General features: G+C 44.4%; 1 protein-coding gene across 4 annotated transcripts in view; it reads left to right on the top strand.

Annotated features, from left to right (window-relative positions):
* Positions 1-19,051, top strand: part of NEDD4L (NEDD4 like E3 ubiquitin protein ligase) — a 334,332-nt gene that overhangs the window by 47,979 nt on the left and 267,302 nt on the right. The window contains exon 1 of one of the 4 annotated variants that reach the window (XM_074995742.1): positions 18,947-18,996. The exons of the other annotated variants lie outside the window; for them this stretch is intronic. The gene's annotated coding sequence lies outside the window, so the exon portion shown is untranslated. Of the gene's footprint in view, positions 1-18,946; positions 18,997-19,051 lie in introns of those variants that run through there. 4 annotated transcript variants of the gene reach the window in all.

Below are 19,051 nucleotides of genomic sequence, written 5' to 3'. Positions count from 1 at the left end.
CGCGATTTCATGGAAGGGCCCCCTACTTTACACTTTTCCCCCCACAGTGCTCATCCACAAGGTCTTGCAGAAAGCCAGAAGGGGAAGAGCCCGCATGATTCTACTAGTCCCAACGTGGGATCGACAGCAATGGTTCCCCTTGCTTCTGCACATGTCGGACCGCCCACCGCTCCCCCTTCCGGTGGCGCCGGACCTACTCACGCAGGCCCAGGGGTCCATAGTGCACCCACACCCTCAAGGCCTGTGCCTACAAGCATGGCTAATCCATGGCTCAGTTCCCTAGAAAGCACATGTACGGAGGGAGTACAACAAGTCCTGGAGAGTAGCTGAAGGACCTCCACCAGGAAGACCTACAAGCAGAAATGGACTCGATTCACTGCATGGTGTTCTGCCAAGCAGCTAGCTCCCCTTGACGGTCCTATACCTGTAATACTAGAATACTTACTGGACCTCAAGAGGGGCAGGCTTTCCCTATCCTCACTAAAGGTCCACCTCGCCGCTATATCTGCTTTTCGGCACGAAGAGGAGGGGCCCACGGTATTTGCCCATCCTATTGTTACCACTTTCCTGAAGGGGCTGGTAAACCTGTACCCCCCTCGGAAACCGCTTCCACCATCGTGGAACTTGGACCTGGTGCGCAGCGTGCTAACGGGCCCACCATTTGAACCCTTAGCCACAGTTACCCTACGTCTCCTTACGATAAAAATAACCTTCCTCCTTGCAATTACGTCAGCTTGCAGGGTGAGTGAGCTCACAGCAGTTATGGCAACGCCGCCCTGCACAGTATTCTCAGAGGAGGCGGTAACTTTATGGCTGCACCCAGCCTTTGTTCCGAAAGTTTCTTCAGAGTTCCACCTTAACGAACCCGTAGTTTTACTCTCGTTTTACCTGAAGCCTCACAGCTCTAGCAAGGAGGGACGCCTACATCTCCTGGACGTGAGGAGGGCGTTGGCCTTCTACATAGACAGAACTAAGTCCCTCCGGAAAACGGCCAGATTTCTAGTCTCTCTCGCTCCCAGGTCAAAAGGAGAGGGTCTCTCTTCACAGAGAATCTCGAAGCACATTGTGTCCTGTATAAAAATGTGCTACAAACTTTGAAAGACTCTTTTGCTGGCCCTGCCTAGGGCTCACTCCACCAGGGCGGTGGCAGCATCAACAGCCTTTTTCAAGGGCATCGCATTAAAAGACATCTGTAGAGCGGCGACCTGGTCATCCTATGACACTTTCGCCAAGCATTATGCCCTACATTGGGTATTCCAAGAGGATACCCGCCTCTCGACAGTGGTCCTTTCGGGGGCAAGCTGCACAGAAACAGATTACCCACCTCCTTACTTGGGTTACTGCTGGGTAGTCACCTATTGCGGAGCACCCACGGGGACACTCGATGAAGGAAGAGAAGTTACTCACCGTAGTAATGATGGTTCTTTGAGATGTATCCCCGTGGGTGCTCCACCACCCGCCCATCCTCCCCGCTTCGGATCTCTGTTTTAGTGTTTTTCAGGAGCATCCGAGGCGGTTGGTCAAGGAACGGGTGGGGACCGGATCGCGCATGTGGCCAGGGACGCGCAAGGGAGCAGCGCGCACCGGCGCATGCGTGATCCAGGAGAAACTGCTGGAAAGTTTCCAATCTGCGGCGCCGGGCGAGCCCGACACCTATTGTGGAGCACCCACGGGGACACATCTCGAACCATTGTTACTACGGTGAGTAACTTCTTTCTCTTGCTCTTCCTCCGAAACACCTAACCACGTGCTCTGTCTTTGAATGTTTGTCTGTCTCTCAATCTCTGGTCTCCTTTAAACATCTGTTTTAGATACACCTCTCCCTTCATTTACGCACTTCCAACTTACAAATTTTCGCTTCAATGAACCTTGTAAATTTGTACCTATTTTTCAATTTAGAAATACTGTTTTCCCTACAACAAAGAACCAACCTTTATCCAAGCATTCACAGTACAGCCTATGCTCTGCTGGAGCTCTATTTTCAGTTTACGAATTTTCAACTTATGAACAGCTTTCATTAAATGAATTATGTTGGTAAATCAAGGAATAGATGTAGTTCACTACTGGATATTTGTAAACTGGCACAAACCCAAAGACGACATAGTATCTAAAATTAAATTTATGGATTACAGTTGAGGGTTGGGGACCGTAGACTTTTTGGGAGGAAAAAAGCTAAAGAGAATAACTGAAGTCTTGGCGGGGGCACCTATTTAAGTCACTTCTGTCTGCCTGTCCAGAATGTCCTATGCACCTATATGAAAACCTGTAGGGTCGGGGAGGGGGAAATCCATATTTAAATCACCACACCTTGCCCACTGTGTATTCTTAACTCTGCACTCCTTGAGAAATGCTGTAACGTGCATCCTACCATTGCACCTTACATCTGCCACTGAACACTTTGGGATCAGAGAATGTGAGTATTGTAGGACAAACTCCAACACTTCCTGCTTGTTAAGGCAAATTTTAGATTTGGTTTGATAGGGGCAGACCAGCAACTTCTTATGCCCTGTTCAAAGCCTGCATGTACACATCTCTTTACACTTGTCCGAAGCATTCCTTCTGAGACAGTGCCTTCATTTACCCTCTCACTAAGCCCTACCATAACGATCAGTCTTGTGGCGCCTTAGAGACTAACAGATTTATTCAGTCATGAGCTAGTGAGGTAAAACCCACTTCCTCAGGTGAAACTAGAGATCACTGACATGTATGCTACAAAACCAGTGACAGATTAGCTTCTGGGACAACATGACCTATCCCGAGAGGCCTTGGCCAGCTCTGTGGTGGGAGGGGTGTCCCTGGAATAATATGCATAGAATGGCCAGTTGATCTGATGGTGTTTTAAGGTTCTTCTCTGATCCAGAACTAATGCTTAAGAGTTGAATATTTTTGTGGGGAGTTGCAGGGGGGACAACCAGGACAGTCATACTTATGCCAAAGTGAAGCCTTAGTTTTTTAAAATAATGGCTAATGCTCAGAAAGGCCTGAACAACATAATCTCAATACAGTATTATCTCAGTCTTGTTATCTGTGGTATGGCATTATGGGTAGGCTGTTAGAAGTGGGTGCTGACATCCTTTCAGTAACTGGTGGTAAGAGACAAAGGAACCAGCCCTCTGTGTCATGCCACAGTGTTTGATGGTGCAAGCTCTTCAATGAGTTGAAGAGTCCATAGTAGCTAAGCAGACTGCAATGGAAGAAAGCCAGGAAAGATCAAGTCCCGCATAACATGGTGACTACCCTATTACAGGGCTTGAGTATCGCCTACCCTCAGTCAGTCTTCCATCCCATTATGTAGACTTTCACCCTCATAATAATGACATGTACTTGTTCTGTTACACTGATACTTGTAACTGCCATGTCAGTTCTTCATCGTATCCGCTGTCTCTTGCTTAAGTGGATTTTGTGGTTATTAATCCCGTGTTCCTTGCAGTAGCACTTCCTGGAACATGGCAACTCCTACCATGGAACAAGCTCTGTTTCCACAATCTAAAGGTAACTGTTAAGTCATTGATAGGAGGCCGAGGGTTATAGTCAACTTACTCACACTCCTAACTTAGCCTTCAGCCAGTCTCTTACAGGCTACAAGCCTGTAGATATCTTAGGGGCTGAATATAAAGAGAGCAACTAAGTATAATGAAGAGTAACAGAGAGGTAGCCATGTTCGTCTATACTCCAACAAAACAAAGCAGCAGAAATGTAGCACTTTAAAGACTAACAAAATGACTTATTCTGTGATGAGCTTTCATGGGACAGATCCACTTCATCAGATCAATCTCCGTTCCAATAAACTGACATATTTATAATTACAGAGGACACCCACCTCCCCCACAAAAAACCCCCCAAACCAAAAACGCCTGCAATTAAAAACTGACACAGGAGGATAAGGGGTGGGGGATAATTACGAGTGTCAAAGGAAGGGAAGCAGTCATTGTAATAACTGAGGTAATTGATGCCTCTGTTCATACCATATGTTAAAGTGTCGAATTTGAAAATGAAGGCAAGCCAGTGCCTGAAATAGGCAAGCTTACCCTTTGGACTGCGTCAGTACTTTAAACTGAAAACCAGAAAGTAGACATTTAATTGTAAGTGCACATGTTGTACTGGAACAGTGCGAGATGTCAGTGAACAAGCTTAATTCTGCTTTAACCTTTCTGTTGGTTTTTGAAATCAATCTAACGAGTTCATCTGACATGCTTTAATAAGCAAATGCTCTGAAATCTGTTCATTTCAGTTCAACTGAATTTTTGAATGGATAGTGTCCCTTAGTCATCCCATGATAGCTGACACTATCAACAATTTATAAATCTAAATGACAGCATGTTTTTGTAAAGCTAATGGATTCTTCAAGCTGTAATTGTGTTCATTAATCCAAGAATTTCACAATAGTCCAGAACCACAGCCTGTGTTGTTGGGGTCTCTGGTGCATCTGTTACAAAAGTGTGTTCAATCCAGCCAATTATGTGGAAAATTAATTGTTTGGGCCTCTTGCCAAACAAGGTGGTAAGGGAAATTAGTCATCCCCTTCCCACAAGGCAAGCTTAACTTCATTCAGAAGAGGTTACTGTTCACTAGACGGCATGTCATTTCTGCCCAAGTTCCTTCTGGTAATGGTTTGATCTAGATCTACATATATAAAATTTTGCTATAGAAAATACTGAGGCCAGAACTTTCTCTTCCCTTCCTTTCTCCCTCTGCAAAACATTTCCAAACAAAACAAAACAAAAATTCAGCAACAAGGAAAAAAACTTAAACAAAACATACCTTTTGGCTAATATACAGTAAACATACATACACACAGGAGTTACAGGTCTTGGTATCTGGGCATATACTGTCTGAGGGTGATAGTTTTGGTAGGACTGCTCTAACACTTGACAAAAAATTAGATTTGAAATTATATTCTGCTAATTCCTTCCAAACAGGAAGTGGTGACTGACTGTAACCAGGTGTACTTTTTCCTTTTGGAGGCTCTCTAGAGGAGTCCTGGGAGTCCTTCACCCTGCCCAGGGAAGCAGCAAAGTGGCTGTTCGTTTCCTGCCAATCAGTGATGACTAGGCTCAAATAAAAAGAGGTGCAGGGCCACAGCCAGTCAGTTCTTGGCTGGGATCAGAGGAGTGAGGAAGAGCGTAGCCTTCTGGTTTGGAGGTAGGAGGATGTTACTTCTGAAGGAGGGCTGGAAGCTCAATGGAACCTTTAGGAAGAGGCCCAAGGAAGCAGCTGTGATGGACTGGGACAAGCTGTATGTGGTCCTTGAGTTGGAACCCACAATAGTGGGTAGGACTATGTTTTCCTGCTAGCCACAAGTAAAGTGGCATAAACACCAAGAAGTGGGGCAGAGCTCATATGGCAACCTGAATAAAGGGCCAAGATCCAGGGATTAGACAAACTTAACTTGGCAGAAAATAGATTGTTGTTGGACTCATCTCTGAGAAGGGGTTCACTTGCATTTGGCTAGAAGGCCAAGACACTGAAGACCAACCTGGGTCAGCCAGGAGCCTGCAGGGAACTGGTAGGGACAAGACAAATTGAGTTTCAAACTTAGCTTGAGGTGAGTGCTTCTTCACAATAAGAATAATGTGATTTTTCTTTAATCTCTGAGACAATCTGCTTTCTAATTTAAGGAGCATTTTCAAAGAGGACCTTTCATTCTTTCACTATTACACCACAGAGGTGATTCAGGAAACTACAAACCTGTATGTCCCTAAACCAAATGGTAACAGGAAGAGGAGGAAAACAGCAGCCACTAATGATTTTTGTGCAAGAGTGGCTAAGATAAACTGCATATTGATGTTTATGCTACATATTGATGTACAAGATTGGGTATAAAGTAGCTGCAGTGAACTTCAGCTTTTATTTGAAATGAAAACTTGATGTGGCTCGGTATATTTTGCTGACCATCTGGAGATTGAGTTTGTTTTTTCCCCTTTAAATCCATATATCGTTATCCATTGACTGAAAATTTGCAGCATTCTTTTCATGAGCAATTAGAATATGGAAGAGTAACGCAGGGAAACGCAAAACACACACAAACACGGCAAACTTCATCAGAGTGAAATAGCTAATGAAGTGACACCGATATGTTCTTGCAAGCATTTGAGTGATGCTTTTTTGACACGGATTAGAAATGTTCTAAACTAGGATAGAAGATTAAGAGCCCGTATCATTAATTTTGCTAGTCTTGTTGTTGCCTCATTAGGTTTAATAAGATGGTTTTTCTGATTTTTGAGACCTACCATAATATCAGAAGAAACAAAATATTACTCATGTTAATAAGGGTGAAAATGACATTTATCATGGCAATCAAATGTGCAGAGGCCTTTGAAGCATTGCATCAGTGTATACATAAACAACTTCCCTCACTCTTAATTGAAGAAAAAAATAACATTTTTCTGAAGTAATGGTGGTATATCAGCACTCTTACAAGATAGCCTTGGTAAAATGATTTTAAAATGTAGTAAATTTCCATCTATAGAATCATAGAACTGGCTGATCACCCAGTCAAGTCTCCTGTGCTCACTAGACCGATGTTTCCGAAATTGTTTTGTGGACCACTGGTGTTCCACACAATGTGAACAGGTGTTCTGTGGAAAAAAAAAACTTCATGTGAGTGATATTTTTCCTTCTAAAATATATTAAATGTGAAGTTGTATATCAAAAATAGTAAAGTATTTAGATTGTAGGTATAGTCATAATAGCACAGTTCTGCAACTTGTGGCAAAACAGTCAGTTCAAATTGTTTTGGCATGTGTCACGTTTGAGAAATCATGTGACGCTGCACCTGACATTATGATCCAACTCTCCAGCATTGTGTCTAATATTAAGCAGATTTGTGATCAAAAGATGCAAAACCACTCTTCCCATTTAAAAAAAAGTCCACTTATTTATTTTTGTTTTCCAGTAGTTTTCTGTTTATAAAAACACAAAATTTAAAATGTTTTTTCCTGTACCTAATTTGTTTTGTTTTGGTTTGTCATAATTTTTTTGTACTTGTAATGGTTGCTAACTGTCCTGTCAGAAGAACGTTAGTTGTTTGTTCAGATGATTTTCCTCTTGGTTTTTTCTTCTTTGTAAAATAAAAGTCCAGTTTCCAAAGACTCTGGGCCTGCCTTGATGGGCACAGAGATTGTTGTGACCTGAATTGTAGGTGATCCAACTTACTGATCAAACCAAGAGTCTGATGTAGTGGTTAAAGCAGAATCAGAGTGGAACCACCAGATTTTTGGTCAGAAGACAATCTAGTGAACAGAGCTAGAAGTCTGGAAGAGTTGTAAGGGGAGGTCACATAGGCAGGGGATTAGAGCAAAGATGCTATTCCCTGTCTTAACAGCACCTGTTTTGAAATAGCTATTTTGCAATAGGTGCTATTGCTCCTGAAATGAGGTTCACCAATTTTGAAGTAAGTCAACTGTTTTGAGTTTATTTTGACATAGCAGTTGCGCTGTGTAGCAGTTGTTTTGAAATAGCAAAGTTTTTTTTGTAAATAACAGCTGACATACAGATGTCCTAACTCTCTGCAAAGACTTGTGCAAAGCATCTTTCTCTTTTAACATGCTTCACAAGTTTAAAGACCTGAAGAATAGTTGTCACTCAAGCTTGTCATACCAATAGAAATCAGTCCAATGAAATTTTTGCTTCACTCACCTTGAATGTCTAATGTTCTTGGACAAACACAGCTACAGCAACACTGCAGGTCACAGGTCAAATGCATTATTGCTTTTTTACTTGCTCATAAAGAAGTGCAAGAGAGTACACCTCATACATATGCGTAAATCCTATATGCATTTCCCTGCCTTGGTTTCCTTACAACTCCATAGTATTCTGTGGGATGGGTTTAGATTGATTTGGGTTAACCAGAGTCTTTTTGCTCCAGTGTGTGCCTTCTGTGTTGCAACCTGGACTGTTCATCCCTTTGGTCAGCTTGCATCCCTTGTGTTCAACTAGTCACAGTCCTCCTTCCTGCAAATTTCCTATTCTTTAGTCTTCACCTGCCCCTTACAACTGACTTTCATTATTCTGTTCTTTTTGATAAATCCTCATTATCTCTACTTCCTTTCTCCCTGTAGTTAGGCGATTAAAACACCTTTTCCTTGCTGAGCAAACCCACTTAGAATCTGTAATAGCCATTCAAAATATACTCTCACCTCACTCTGTGAGCACAATTGGATCCCAACTTTGTGCTTGTAGGTGAAAACTTGTAAGAGAGACACTGAATGCTCATTAAAATACATGTAAGAGTCTCTGGTTCCTAGAGCTCAGTGAAGGAGAGGCAGAAGGTGGTGCTGCTTTTGAAAGGTAAGTGAACCTTGGGTTTGGGGGTTGGAAAAGGTTAAAGGCTGGGGGCAGTTTAGGGCCATGAGTGGAAGGGAGGGTTAAAACCTGGTGGCCGGTTGGGTCCATGGGGTGGGTCGGGGGGTTCAGGCTGCTGAAAGTTGGGTGTGTGGTCTGGCTGGGGGGGGCCAGTAGTCAGGCTGTGGCTGGCCAGTTGGGTCTACCAGGCTGGCAGGGAGGGGAGGCAGGGGTCAGGCTGCTGTGGGGCTAGTCTGCAGGGCCGGTTTGGGGGGCGGGGGGGTTAAGGCTGCTGTGGGTTGGGGCCCTGGGGCCAGCACAGTGGTCAGGCTGTCACAGAGCTGGTCTGCAGGTGTGGGGGGGGGCGGGGTCAGGCTGCTGTGGGCCTGGCAGGGAGGTTAAGGCTACTGTGGGTTGTGGCTATGGAGCTGGCATGGGGGTTGGGCTCCCACAGGGTTGGTCAGGCTGCCATGAGGGCGTGGGGGTGTGTGTCAGGCTGCTGGGGGGCTGGCAGGGAGGTTAAGGCTGCTGCAGGTTGGGGCTGGCAGCAGGTGTCAAGCCGCTACAGGGCCAGCAGGGTGGGGGAGGGGTGGTCAGGCTGCTGCGGGGTCAGCTGAGATATGGGGTCAGGCTGCTGCAGGTTTGGGGCCATGGGGCTGGCAGCAGGGTTAAGCTGCGGTGGGGCCAGTGTGGGGAAGTGGTCAGGCTGCTGCAGGTTGGGGCCGTGGGGCTGGCAGAGGGTCAGACTAAGGCAGGCTGGAGCCGCGGGGTAGGGGGTAAGGCTTGTATGAGTGGGGGAAATTCACTTGTAGAAGTGAATAAGGGTAAGTAAACGTGTCCCTCGTTTAAGTGAGTGCTTGTTAGTAGAGTACTCATATAATGAGGGATGAGTGTAGTATTAATGTCCAGTTTTTTGTGCAGTGTTTCTAGCCTAAAAGGGTTATGCATTCAGATTGTATGTCTATCAACGATGTCTTACCAGAAGGTTTTCATGATACAATGTCATAAAACAAGCCACAACTCAGAAGTAGTAAAGATAGGTTTCCCCCCAGTTCATCACAGCTGCATGGGTAAAGTTGTAAAAACCAGTCATTGCTCATATGGGACATTGGCTTCTTTTTAAAATTTACAGTGCCAATATTTTGTAAGCAGATTCTTATAAGGAAACCCCTATATAAAGAAGGGTAGCTAAGTTAACTGTTTCAGTATGCAATAAAGTGGACACAGCATTATACTGGGACCCTGGAGAATTCTGTTCTTGGCTCTGCTGTTTTGTAGGGGCAAGTCATTTAACCTCTGTGCCACAAGCCTCAGTTTTCCCCTCTGACAGTTGTCTTAAAGTTCTGCGAGACCTGTAGGTGAAGGCCCTACAGGAGGCTGGCTCATCTCTGTGTCCCTGTTGGCTTCCTTGAAATAGAGGACTGCTGCGTTGCAGACTGGTTTAAAAATTCATCGCTTGTGTGCATTTAGCCTGTAAGCAAGTCTGTTGCCTTCCAGAAAACTGTCAGCCAGTTCACATGTGATGTGAATACAATATGCTACTGTTAAATAAGTAGCTCCTGAAGGTGCTTGTTTCCGTTAACCATGTTAAAATGAAAATTGAACAGTTGTGCAGAATCTGTCATCTTTAATGTGTGGATGGTCCAAATCAAATGCTGGTTCTGAGGCATAATTGTAACATTGTATTAAATAAGTTAATGCATGTAACACAGAGGGCTGCTAATGAAATTCATTTTGACTTACAGTAGTTCAAGAGACCAGGGAAAGTTTTGTTGCAACCGTACGCAAAGCCCTCAGAGTGCCTCCCTTCTCCTTTGAAAACCATGATGTACAAATCTGACCACATTCTTTCTCTGCCTACAGTGGTTCCCAGTGTGATGGTTAGTCTGTATGTTGTTCAGATATGGTTTTAAACATAGGTACAGTGTCTGCATATATGTGGTGGGATCCTATCCTACTGGTTAAAATACACTAGGGTACTCATTCACTGCTTAAGTTGATGTAACTTACATCCATCCTGGATGTGAAAAAGACCTCCAGAGAGATGCAAGTTACGTTGACTTAAGCACTGTTCCCATGCATGTTTCATGGACAGGAGCTACTTTCCTACTGACATAATTGCCCCATTTCTCCCTTTGCTAAATGACACACAGGTATGCAAAATTTCCTTTCCTTTCATCTTTGCTCAAGCCTGCAGTGAGGGTACCCTCCATGAGTGTTGAATACTCTTAACGCAACTAATCCAAGTCTAAATTTTGCAAACTTTCTCAACATGTAAATTCTTTGGTTTTATACCTCTGCTAGGGAGAAAACTCAACTCAAATTCTGTTGGCCTGGGCTCTTAATGGTATTTAGAAGAAAAACAAATAGCTTTTTTATTTAAAACAGAGAGAAGCTACAGCTTAAATTCAAAAGATACTTTTAGCCAGTTTCACAAGTAGCTGCTTGTAAAGACACTTCTCTTAGGACTTTTTTAATTGTTTTTTCTGTCCCCAGTTAAATAGCTCTTGCAACTTGGAGATGTCTGAATCTTTGCTTCACGTTCTTTACTGATGACACAACAGAATGAGCTCCCTGTCCTTCATGCTTGTGTGTTTTATTGTCAGAGGAAATGCTGCTTATTAGTTGAATATAAAACTTTTTTAGGAACCATTGTATGATCCCGAGAGTGTTAAGTCCCCATGAGAATCTTAGTGCAAGATCACATTAATATTCATGACGAGGTGCAGTAAAATATTCTAGAACTCCCCACCTCAAGAGGCATCCAGGTACAAATTGGGCTTTCCACAGAAGTACAGTAGAACCCTGAGATATGCACACTCAAGTTGCGCGAATCTCAGGTTAACATTACTAAGTGGTGGGGAGCTGGTGCCTGGCTCCGGCCTGCCCGCCACTCAGGGGAGCTGGGAAACTGACCAGTGAAGCAGTGCTGGTCAGTTTCCTGGCTCCCCCAAGTTAGGCAAAATTTGACTTATGCAGGGTTGCACAAGAACACAACCTCTGTGTAAGTTGGGGTGTGCTGTAGTTGGGGCTGTACTGCTTTTAACCCACATCCTATAAGTAGGGAACAACTTACTTTCTGTAACTTCATCTCTTATTGAGAGAGAATACAAACTGGCAATCAGGCTTACAGATTTGATTGTATGTTGACTGGCCATGATCATGGGCTTTCTTTACCACATCAGCCTGCAAATGGGTATGTTATAGCTTTATGTCATGTGGCTTATTCTTCATGCTTTTGTTTCTTACGAAGTAGGAGTCCTTGTCAGTGTGGTTTTATTCATTGTAAAACAATGTGAGGCCTTCTTGGATTGAATTTTGGGAATTTGAGTGAAAGGCCACAGGAGGTTTTGGTCTCTGCCTATTTTGTTTTGTCCCTTCTTAGATCTTCCTGTTGTTGATTTGTCTGTGCTCCGGGATGAGGCCCTCAGTGAGCCAGCTGGAACACTCAGTTGAAGAAGTTCAACTCCAATTAATACAGCTGTCTTTCAATGACTGACCCAGGTGAATTCCCTACCTCCTTATGTGGATGATGGGACACATCTGTGGCCATGGCTACACTAGCACCCCCTTTCGAAAGGGGGATGTGAATGAGTCACTTCAGCAGATGCTAAAGAGGTGCTTCCATGCATATGCAGTGCCTCGTTAGCATAATGGCGGCCGTGCGAATTTCAAAAGCGCCACTTTCAGAATGCACGCTGCTGGTCTAGATGGGGACCTTTTGAAAGGACCCCCTGCATTTTGAAAGCCCCTTCTTCCCAAAACCATATACGTAAAAGGGCTTTTGAAATCTGTGGGTCCTTTCGAAAGGTCCCCGTCTACACAGCCGGCATGTGGTTCGAAAGCAGCACTTTCTCAACATGTGTGGCTGCCATTATGCTAATGAGGCACTGCATATGCATGAAGTGCCTCTTTAGCATCTGCCGTGCTTTCGAAAGGGGGGTGCTAGTGTAGCCACAGCCTATCAGCATGCTTTAAAAAATGGGAAGACCAGAAACTGCAAGAAATCTAACTTTCAGAGAACGCACCACTCCTTTCACTCATCTCTCTTGAATCTTGCTAGGTTCTGCAGGATCCTTATTCCTTTTTCACTGTTGACATGTCCTGGAGGCATAGACATCATGTGGAGGGCACACAGGGGTCACATGTAACCCCCATGTCAGCACCCCTGTTCCGCCCTTAGCATTAGCTCCAAACCACTTCTGGTATGCCTGGGGTCAGTCCTTTTCCTCCCTTTTGAGTGGCACAGCGCAAGAACAGTGTGAGCTTCCTATTGGTGCATGTAGCCATTCATGTGGTGAGAATGGGTCTTTGCAGGTTGGACTGTCAAAGGGCCTCCAAGCTGGAGCAGAGAGTTAGGATATGGGTGGGGGAGTGATTCTTGTGTGGGTGTGGAGACTCGGATGCGACTGAGGATGAAGGGTTCATGACTGTGGCAAAGTGGTGGGGTACTGGGAGTGCGAGGGCTCTGGCGGAAGACATGGGCTCAGGTGTGCCTGGGGACGAGAGGTTTGAGGTGCACGCTGAGCCATATAGGGTTTTAAACTTGTGACTCCTTTTGCTTTGTATTAACTTACTCAAAGTGGGAATGCCTGTAGGGCTGTGTCCTTAATCATTGGAAGTGTGTTAATCAGTCAGCCAGCAAACTGTTACCGTAGGAGGGCATTCAAGCCTATCCTTTTACAAAGCTCAACAGTTCCTTGCTTGGTGGAGGTAGGAAGCCTTAGTGAAGGAGGTATGTGAATGGGAACCTAATCTTACCTTTAAACTTGGGAAGTTGGTATATGTTGCAATAGTACTAGCACAAGAGCATCTCAATTCTAATGTTGCCTCTGGGTGCTACTGTGATGCAACAATTAACTGTCACACATGCTTACGTATTAAAACTGGTTTGTGTCTGCATGGGTTGAATTGTGCTTCATGGAGTCTCCTAAGGTATAGCCCGTTCATTCTGTTTTTTGCAGCTTGCTAGATATTTTTCAGACAGGCTGTCTTGTGAAGTAAAGTGAAAACAGTAGCACTTTAGCTTCTTGTCATTCATTGCTCTTAATGTGCTTATAACATTAATTGGTTTAGTCCACAAGGCAGAACCAGTGCTACTGTTCAGTGCCCTATCAGTACTAATGGTATGTTTGTCTAGCAGAGTTGGTGCATAAGAACAAACACTGTTCTGGTGTTTATGCAGTATTTATGAGTAAACCTCGCACCCTGGATTGACAGGCTCTAAAATTAGCTGTGAACATAAGAATGGCCATATTTGATCAGACCAAAGGTCCATCCAGCCCAGTAGCCTGTCTGCTGACAGTGGACGGTGCCAGGTGCCCTAGAGGGGGTGGACCGAAGACAGTGATCAAGCAATTTGTCTCCTGCCATCCATCTCCAGCCTCCGACAATCAGAGGCCAGGGACACCATTCCTACCCTTAAAAAATATAATTGAAGATTCACATCTCTCAGAACTGGAAGGGACCTGAGATGGTCATCTAGTGCAGAACCAGGCACCATCCCTGACATCTATTTGCCCTAATCCCTAAATGGCTGCCTCAAGAATTGAGCTCACAACGCCAGGTTTAGCAGGCCAGTGCTCAAACCACTGAGCTATCCTTCTCCTTCCCTCTCCCCCAGCACAGTGGTTTGCATAGCAGTTCAGGCTGTCACTCGGGCCCTGAAGTGTAGGGAACGTAATCAAGTCGCCACTTAATCTTCTAGGTCAGGGGTCAGCAACCTGTGGCTCCGGAGCCACGTGTGGCTCTTTAAGGAGTCATTTGTGGCTTGTGATGCTAACTCCTCTGTGGCTCTGGATGCTGGAATGACCCTGCTCTGCTGTTGCTGAAATAATGGCAGCTATCTCCTGCCTGGCCAGCACTTGACTCTTCTTCCTCCTGCTCCGACGTCTGGCCAGGTCAGGAGTCAGCTGGGGGTGGGGCTGGCCAGTGCTCGACTGGGTAGGGTGGCTGGCATGCGGGGGATGGCCCTATTGCGGTGCTGTCATCTGTGCTCCAGCGGAGCATGGTGCAGGGGCTGCAGTGAGCAGGGTCTGGCTCCAGACAGGTATGGAACTGTTTGGGTGTGTCTTCCCTCCCCTCCTCTAGTTCCTTTTCCTGCCACTGAAGCTGGGCTCTTCCTGAATCTCCATCCCCTTAGCTGTGTGAGCCAGGCTAGCAGTGTCTCTGCCACTCCATTTTAGTCCTGGGCTCTCTGGGTGTGCAGCAACATCCTGTCTCCACCCTGCTCTTGGCGCAGTGCATGGTGGTCCTGCAAAGCTGTGTGTTGCCTGGGGAGGGTGCAGAGTGGAGACCCTTCCCCTGGGAGCACCTGCAGGATGTTCATGCAGAACGTCAATGTCTGCACATAAGGCAATGCATTCTGTGTTGTCTTGTTTTATAGGACCAGTCGATGGACTGGTATTGATCGCTGAAATCTCCTTGATTCAATTTAAGAAGGCAGCAGTTCAGACCCTGGTGCCAAAAAGGCTTAGGTGGAATAACTGGCCAAATGGTTATGCAGCCATAGCTCTGTCACCTAACAGCTCTTCATGGCTTGAACCAGCTCCAAGAGAAGTTCTCTTAGCTAACTGAATCTTCTGCTGCTTGGGAAACACTGTTTACTACCACTGCTTGCATGAGTAGTAAGCATGGTTATAGACACAATTATGTTTAGAGCCCTAATTCTACAAATGTCTGTAAAAGCATGTAGAGCACATGGGGCCTAGATCCTCTGAGCATAAACATGTTACTTTGGAGTCATTGGAGGCAGACTTCATCCTAACATGAGTTTACAGCCTGGACACTGTTGATTCAGAGCAGTCCTCTATTCACATGCGTTGCGGCTGTTGAAGTATTGAGTTTTGTAACCGAATTTGAGAGGGGGTGTCTTGCTATTTTGGTTGCACACCCCTCTTTTAGTTGGTAAAATAAACACAGTCAACTCTTGTTTAACTAGTGTTTGAGTAACCCGCGCACTCAAAGAACCAGCCTAACTCAGAGCTCAGTAGCTGTGGTCAGGGGAGGGGTGGGGGATATGTGGAGAGCAGAGGAGCTTGCGGGCTGGACTCAGGCTGTAGACAGTCTCTTGTGCTCTCTCTATCCCTGTTCCCTGGCAGCAGCTACAAGATACATTGTAATAAGCTGGCAGCAATGAAGTCTCATTGGTTTGGTTGGAAGTGGCTCTCCAAGGGGACATTTGGATGGTAGCTGACAAACCTTGCGCATCTTGGCCTGCTCCTTAAAGAAACTGAGAAGACTTGCTTAATCTAGCCCCATTAGTCATTTTAGTTAGCTGGCAAGTTAAATAGATAATGGGAACCTCTGCTCTGAACCTGACCTCTGGTGCTGGCTCTGCTGGAGCTGCCTGCTCTTAAAAGGGAAGCTGGCAGCCAGGCTGGGTGGGGGAGGAATGGGGGGGATGGGTGAGAAGCACTCTGGAGCTAGCTGCAGCTCTCCCCATGATGCTGCCCCTTTCCCCCTTGCTGTGGGGCTCCATCTTGGAGGGCTTTGCAGAGCCCTGGGTTGGGAGATGGCAGCTGTAAACTTGCCACCTCCTGCCCAGGCCTATGACCGTCCTGCAACAGAGCACAGAGTGAGGAAGAAAAGTACAGGGAGCTGGGGTTTATGTCCAGCCCTGCCCCACGGGGGTGGGGGGCTCCCAATCGTCACTGCCCTGTGTCCCTCCATGCTGCATGTGGATGCAGATGGCAGGTTCCTCTGAACTCATACCTAATCTGAGTACTGAACTCTCTATTATCCAGAATATGTGATTATTTGGCAGCCTCCTGGTCCTGTGGATGTTGGATATTGGAGTTTACTGTAGACTGAGTTCTTCTAGACAGTTGATATACAGATTTGTTTTCTAATCATTTACCCTCTCTTGCTGTACTCTGTACTCTCTGCAATGTATAAACTTTCTTCCTGAATTGTGGGCCCTAGAACTGGGTCTGGTACTCCAGCAGTGGTTGAACCTGTCAAATAGAGAGATTTAAATATTTCTACTTGAGATCCCTCTTTTAATGCTCTTGGGACTTCATTAGCTCGTTAGTCCACAGCATTGCACTAGAAGCTCATAATCAGCTGATTATTCATCACAACCCACAAATTATCTTCAGTAATTGCTTACCAGAATACTCCCTCATCTCGTAAGTTTATTGAATAGACTTTGTTGCTAGATCTGTACCTGTACATTTATCCATATTGAATTACATGTTCTTTGATTGCACCCAGTACACAGTGTCCCAGATCGTTCTGAATCAGTGACCTGTTCTCTTCATTGTCTGCTATTCCCCTCAATTTCTGTGTGCTATCCATGAACCTTTTATCAGTGAGGTTTTGTTTTTTTCTTTCAGGTCATTGATACATGTTAACTATCATAAGGCCAAGAACTGATTCCTGTGAGGCCCTAAAACACACCTGCTCCATGACAATTCCCTTTTTATAATATTATTTTGAGTCTTGTCAGCCAGTTTTTTAATACATTTAATATGTGGGTTATGAATTTTGCATTCATTTTTTTTCTTTAATAAAAATGTAGTGTGGGTAAAATTTAAACCCCTCTACAAATACATATTTTTGTCAGCCAGACTTGCAATCACCTTAAACCAAGGTAATTTCACAGGATCTATTTGTCATAAACGCATGTTGACTTGCATTACAGTAGACCCCCCCCCCCCACACTTAGGTGGAGGTTGCATTCTTGGCAACTCTGTGTAAGTTGAATTTTTGCATAACTCGGGGAGCCAGAAAAATGATCAGTGCTGGCTTCCCATTTCTGTTGAACAGCAGGGAGCTGGAAGCTGGGCTCCAGCTCCCCTGCTGACAGGTGACAGGAAACTGACCTGTGCTGGTCAGCTTCTTGGCTCCCACTGTGGGGTGGGGAGCCGGGAACCAGGAAATGGCTCCTGTCAGGTCATCAAGAGTCAGTCTGCTGCCCTTTACCCTGTCAGAGGCAGCAGTCAAGTTAACCTGAGATATGTACACTTGAGTTCTATGTATCTCAGGTTTTTAATCCATGTCCCTGTCCGTCCCCTTCAATTTTTATCAGTCCCATATCAGGCTTTTCATTCTTGCCTGGGGGTTGATGCCACATTGACAGGAGAAAGATGTGTGTTTATATGTATGAATGGAAGAACTTTTTGCATAAAGTAGCTTGACATAAGTAGAATTTCAGAATTGTAGTAGTTCTGTATTTTCTTCAAGTGGAAATTGGACTTGCTCATTGCTATCTAGGTTTTAAATTTTAAAAAATAGTCCGTGTGAAGAAAAGCATTGCTGTGGTTGTTGAAGAGCTTTCTCCAGATTAAATATGAGGTTTGCTGCCCTTTTACCTGGTTACCTTGGGAGTGGAAATTTACTGCGGCAGTCATTCACTTCCTCATATTTTAACGTGCTGTAAGTGTGCCTAAGGTTGATTTTGGAGGGAGGAAAAATAATTTTTCCTTCATTCTCAAGGAACAAAGCTGTCGCTCAGAGATTACGCTACGAAAAGGAGGAATCTAGGATTTGAATTCTTTTCCTGATAGGGGTGTCACTCAGGATAAAGCATTATGGTCCCTTCTCTATTGATTTGTACTGTCCCTATCAACTCTACTCCCCTATGCTCCCCACAAAACCATGCGCGTTATCTTAATATATTGAACCATGTTTTGGAAAAGAATTAATTTGACTTGATTTAAAAAAAAAAAAAAAAAATCAAAGGCCAAAAATTTTCTGTCTGAAAACAGAAGTCCGCTCTCTATTTCAGTGTCTTTTGTTTGATGGTTTCTTTTGTTTTAAAAGGCCAAGTTTTAATAGAAACACAGGTTGTTTATGTTGGGCTGCGTGTATGATATGGTAGATATTGAAACAGTTCTGCAGTTTGGAACCCTTGCAGCAAACCAAATGTGTAAACTTTGCTTCCTGTAATTTTGTAAGCAGTACTGATATATTTTTGGCAACTTCTGAAAATTAACTGTTTTGGTTTATTCATTGGCCATTAGCAGAACCTAGTTGCTTTTTCATTTAATAGCTTTTTCTCAGCCTCATAAAAAGTAAACTTTAAGCTCAAACATAGGTTGGTACAGGCTTCAAAACTCTGTCCTGTTTAAAATAGTAAGATAAATTATTAAAGCAAAAAATAAAGTTGTGCAATTTATTAAGAGGTTATTCTTTACAAGGAAGGAAATTCCATAACCAGACTTTTTTTTTTTTTTTCAGGTCTGCAAGACGACCTAACCTCTTGTTAATCATTGGTCAAACCAAAACTTAAAATTGAATTTTATTGCTAAACACATTCAACTTGAGTGTCTAATATTAAACACCTTCATTTTCTCCAAGCTTTGCAAGCTGGGTGCTCAGATACGTGTGTCTGTGCATGCATGCAGAGTTTTGAAAATTGAAGATACAATAGCTAAATAAGAACACTAAAAATTCTACTGGCTAATCTTTTGTGTGTTTAAAATTTTATTTAATAAGAGAACAATGCTGTATACTGGTGGTAGTTTTGAGACCTCTTCCAGAGTCTAGTAATAGAAGCTCTCTGATACTGCTGTAAGGGGGAGACAAATTCAGTGCCAGGTTTCATTCCATGCCAGGGCTGGTTTCAGTCCTGTGGAAGGAGTGGCTTTTGTTGCTCAACTGCAGCCCTTAACTGATTAAGGAGTGGCACTGGCTGGCATTTTAGGAAGATCTTGCAGGCTCTGCTGGCTGGTGGATATAGCATTGCGCCGGAAAAGGAGGATTAAAAAGGTTAGGAGATTCCTGTGTGGTATGGGATTATCTGGCATTTCTAAAGGAAGAAGGA

Source organism: Carettochelys insculpta, chromosome 5 (genome assembly GCF_033958435.1).
Source record: "Carettochelys insculpta isolate YL-2023 chromosome 5, ASM3395843v1, whole genome shotgun sequence".
Lineage (NCBI taxonomy): Eukaryota > Metazoa > Chordata > Testudines > Carettochelyidae > Carettochelys > Carettochelys insculpta.
Note: the sequence above shows the minus strand (reverse complement) of the source record. Positions and strands in the feature narration are given on the sequence as shown.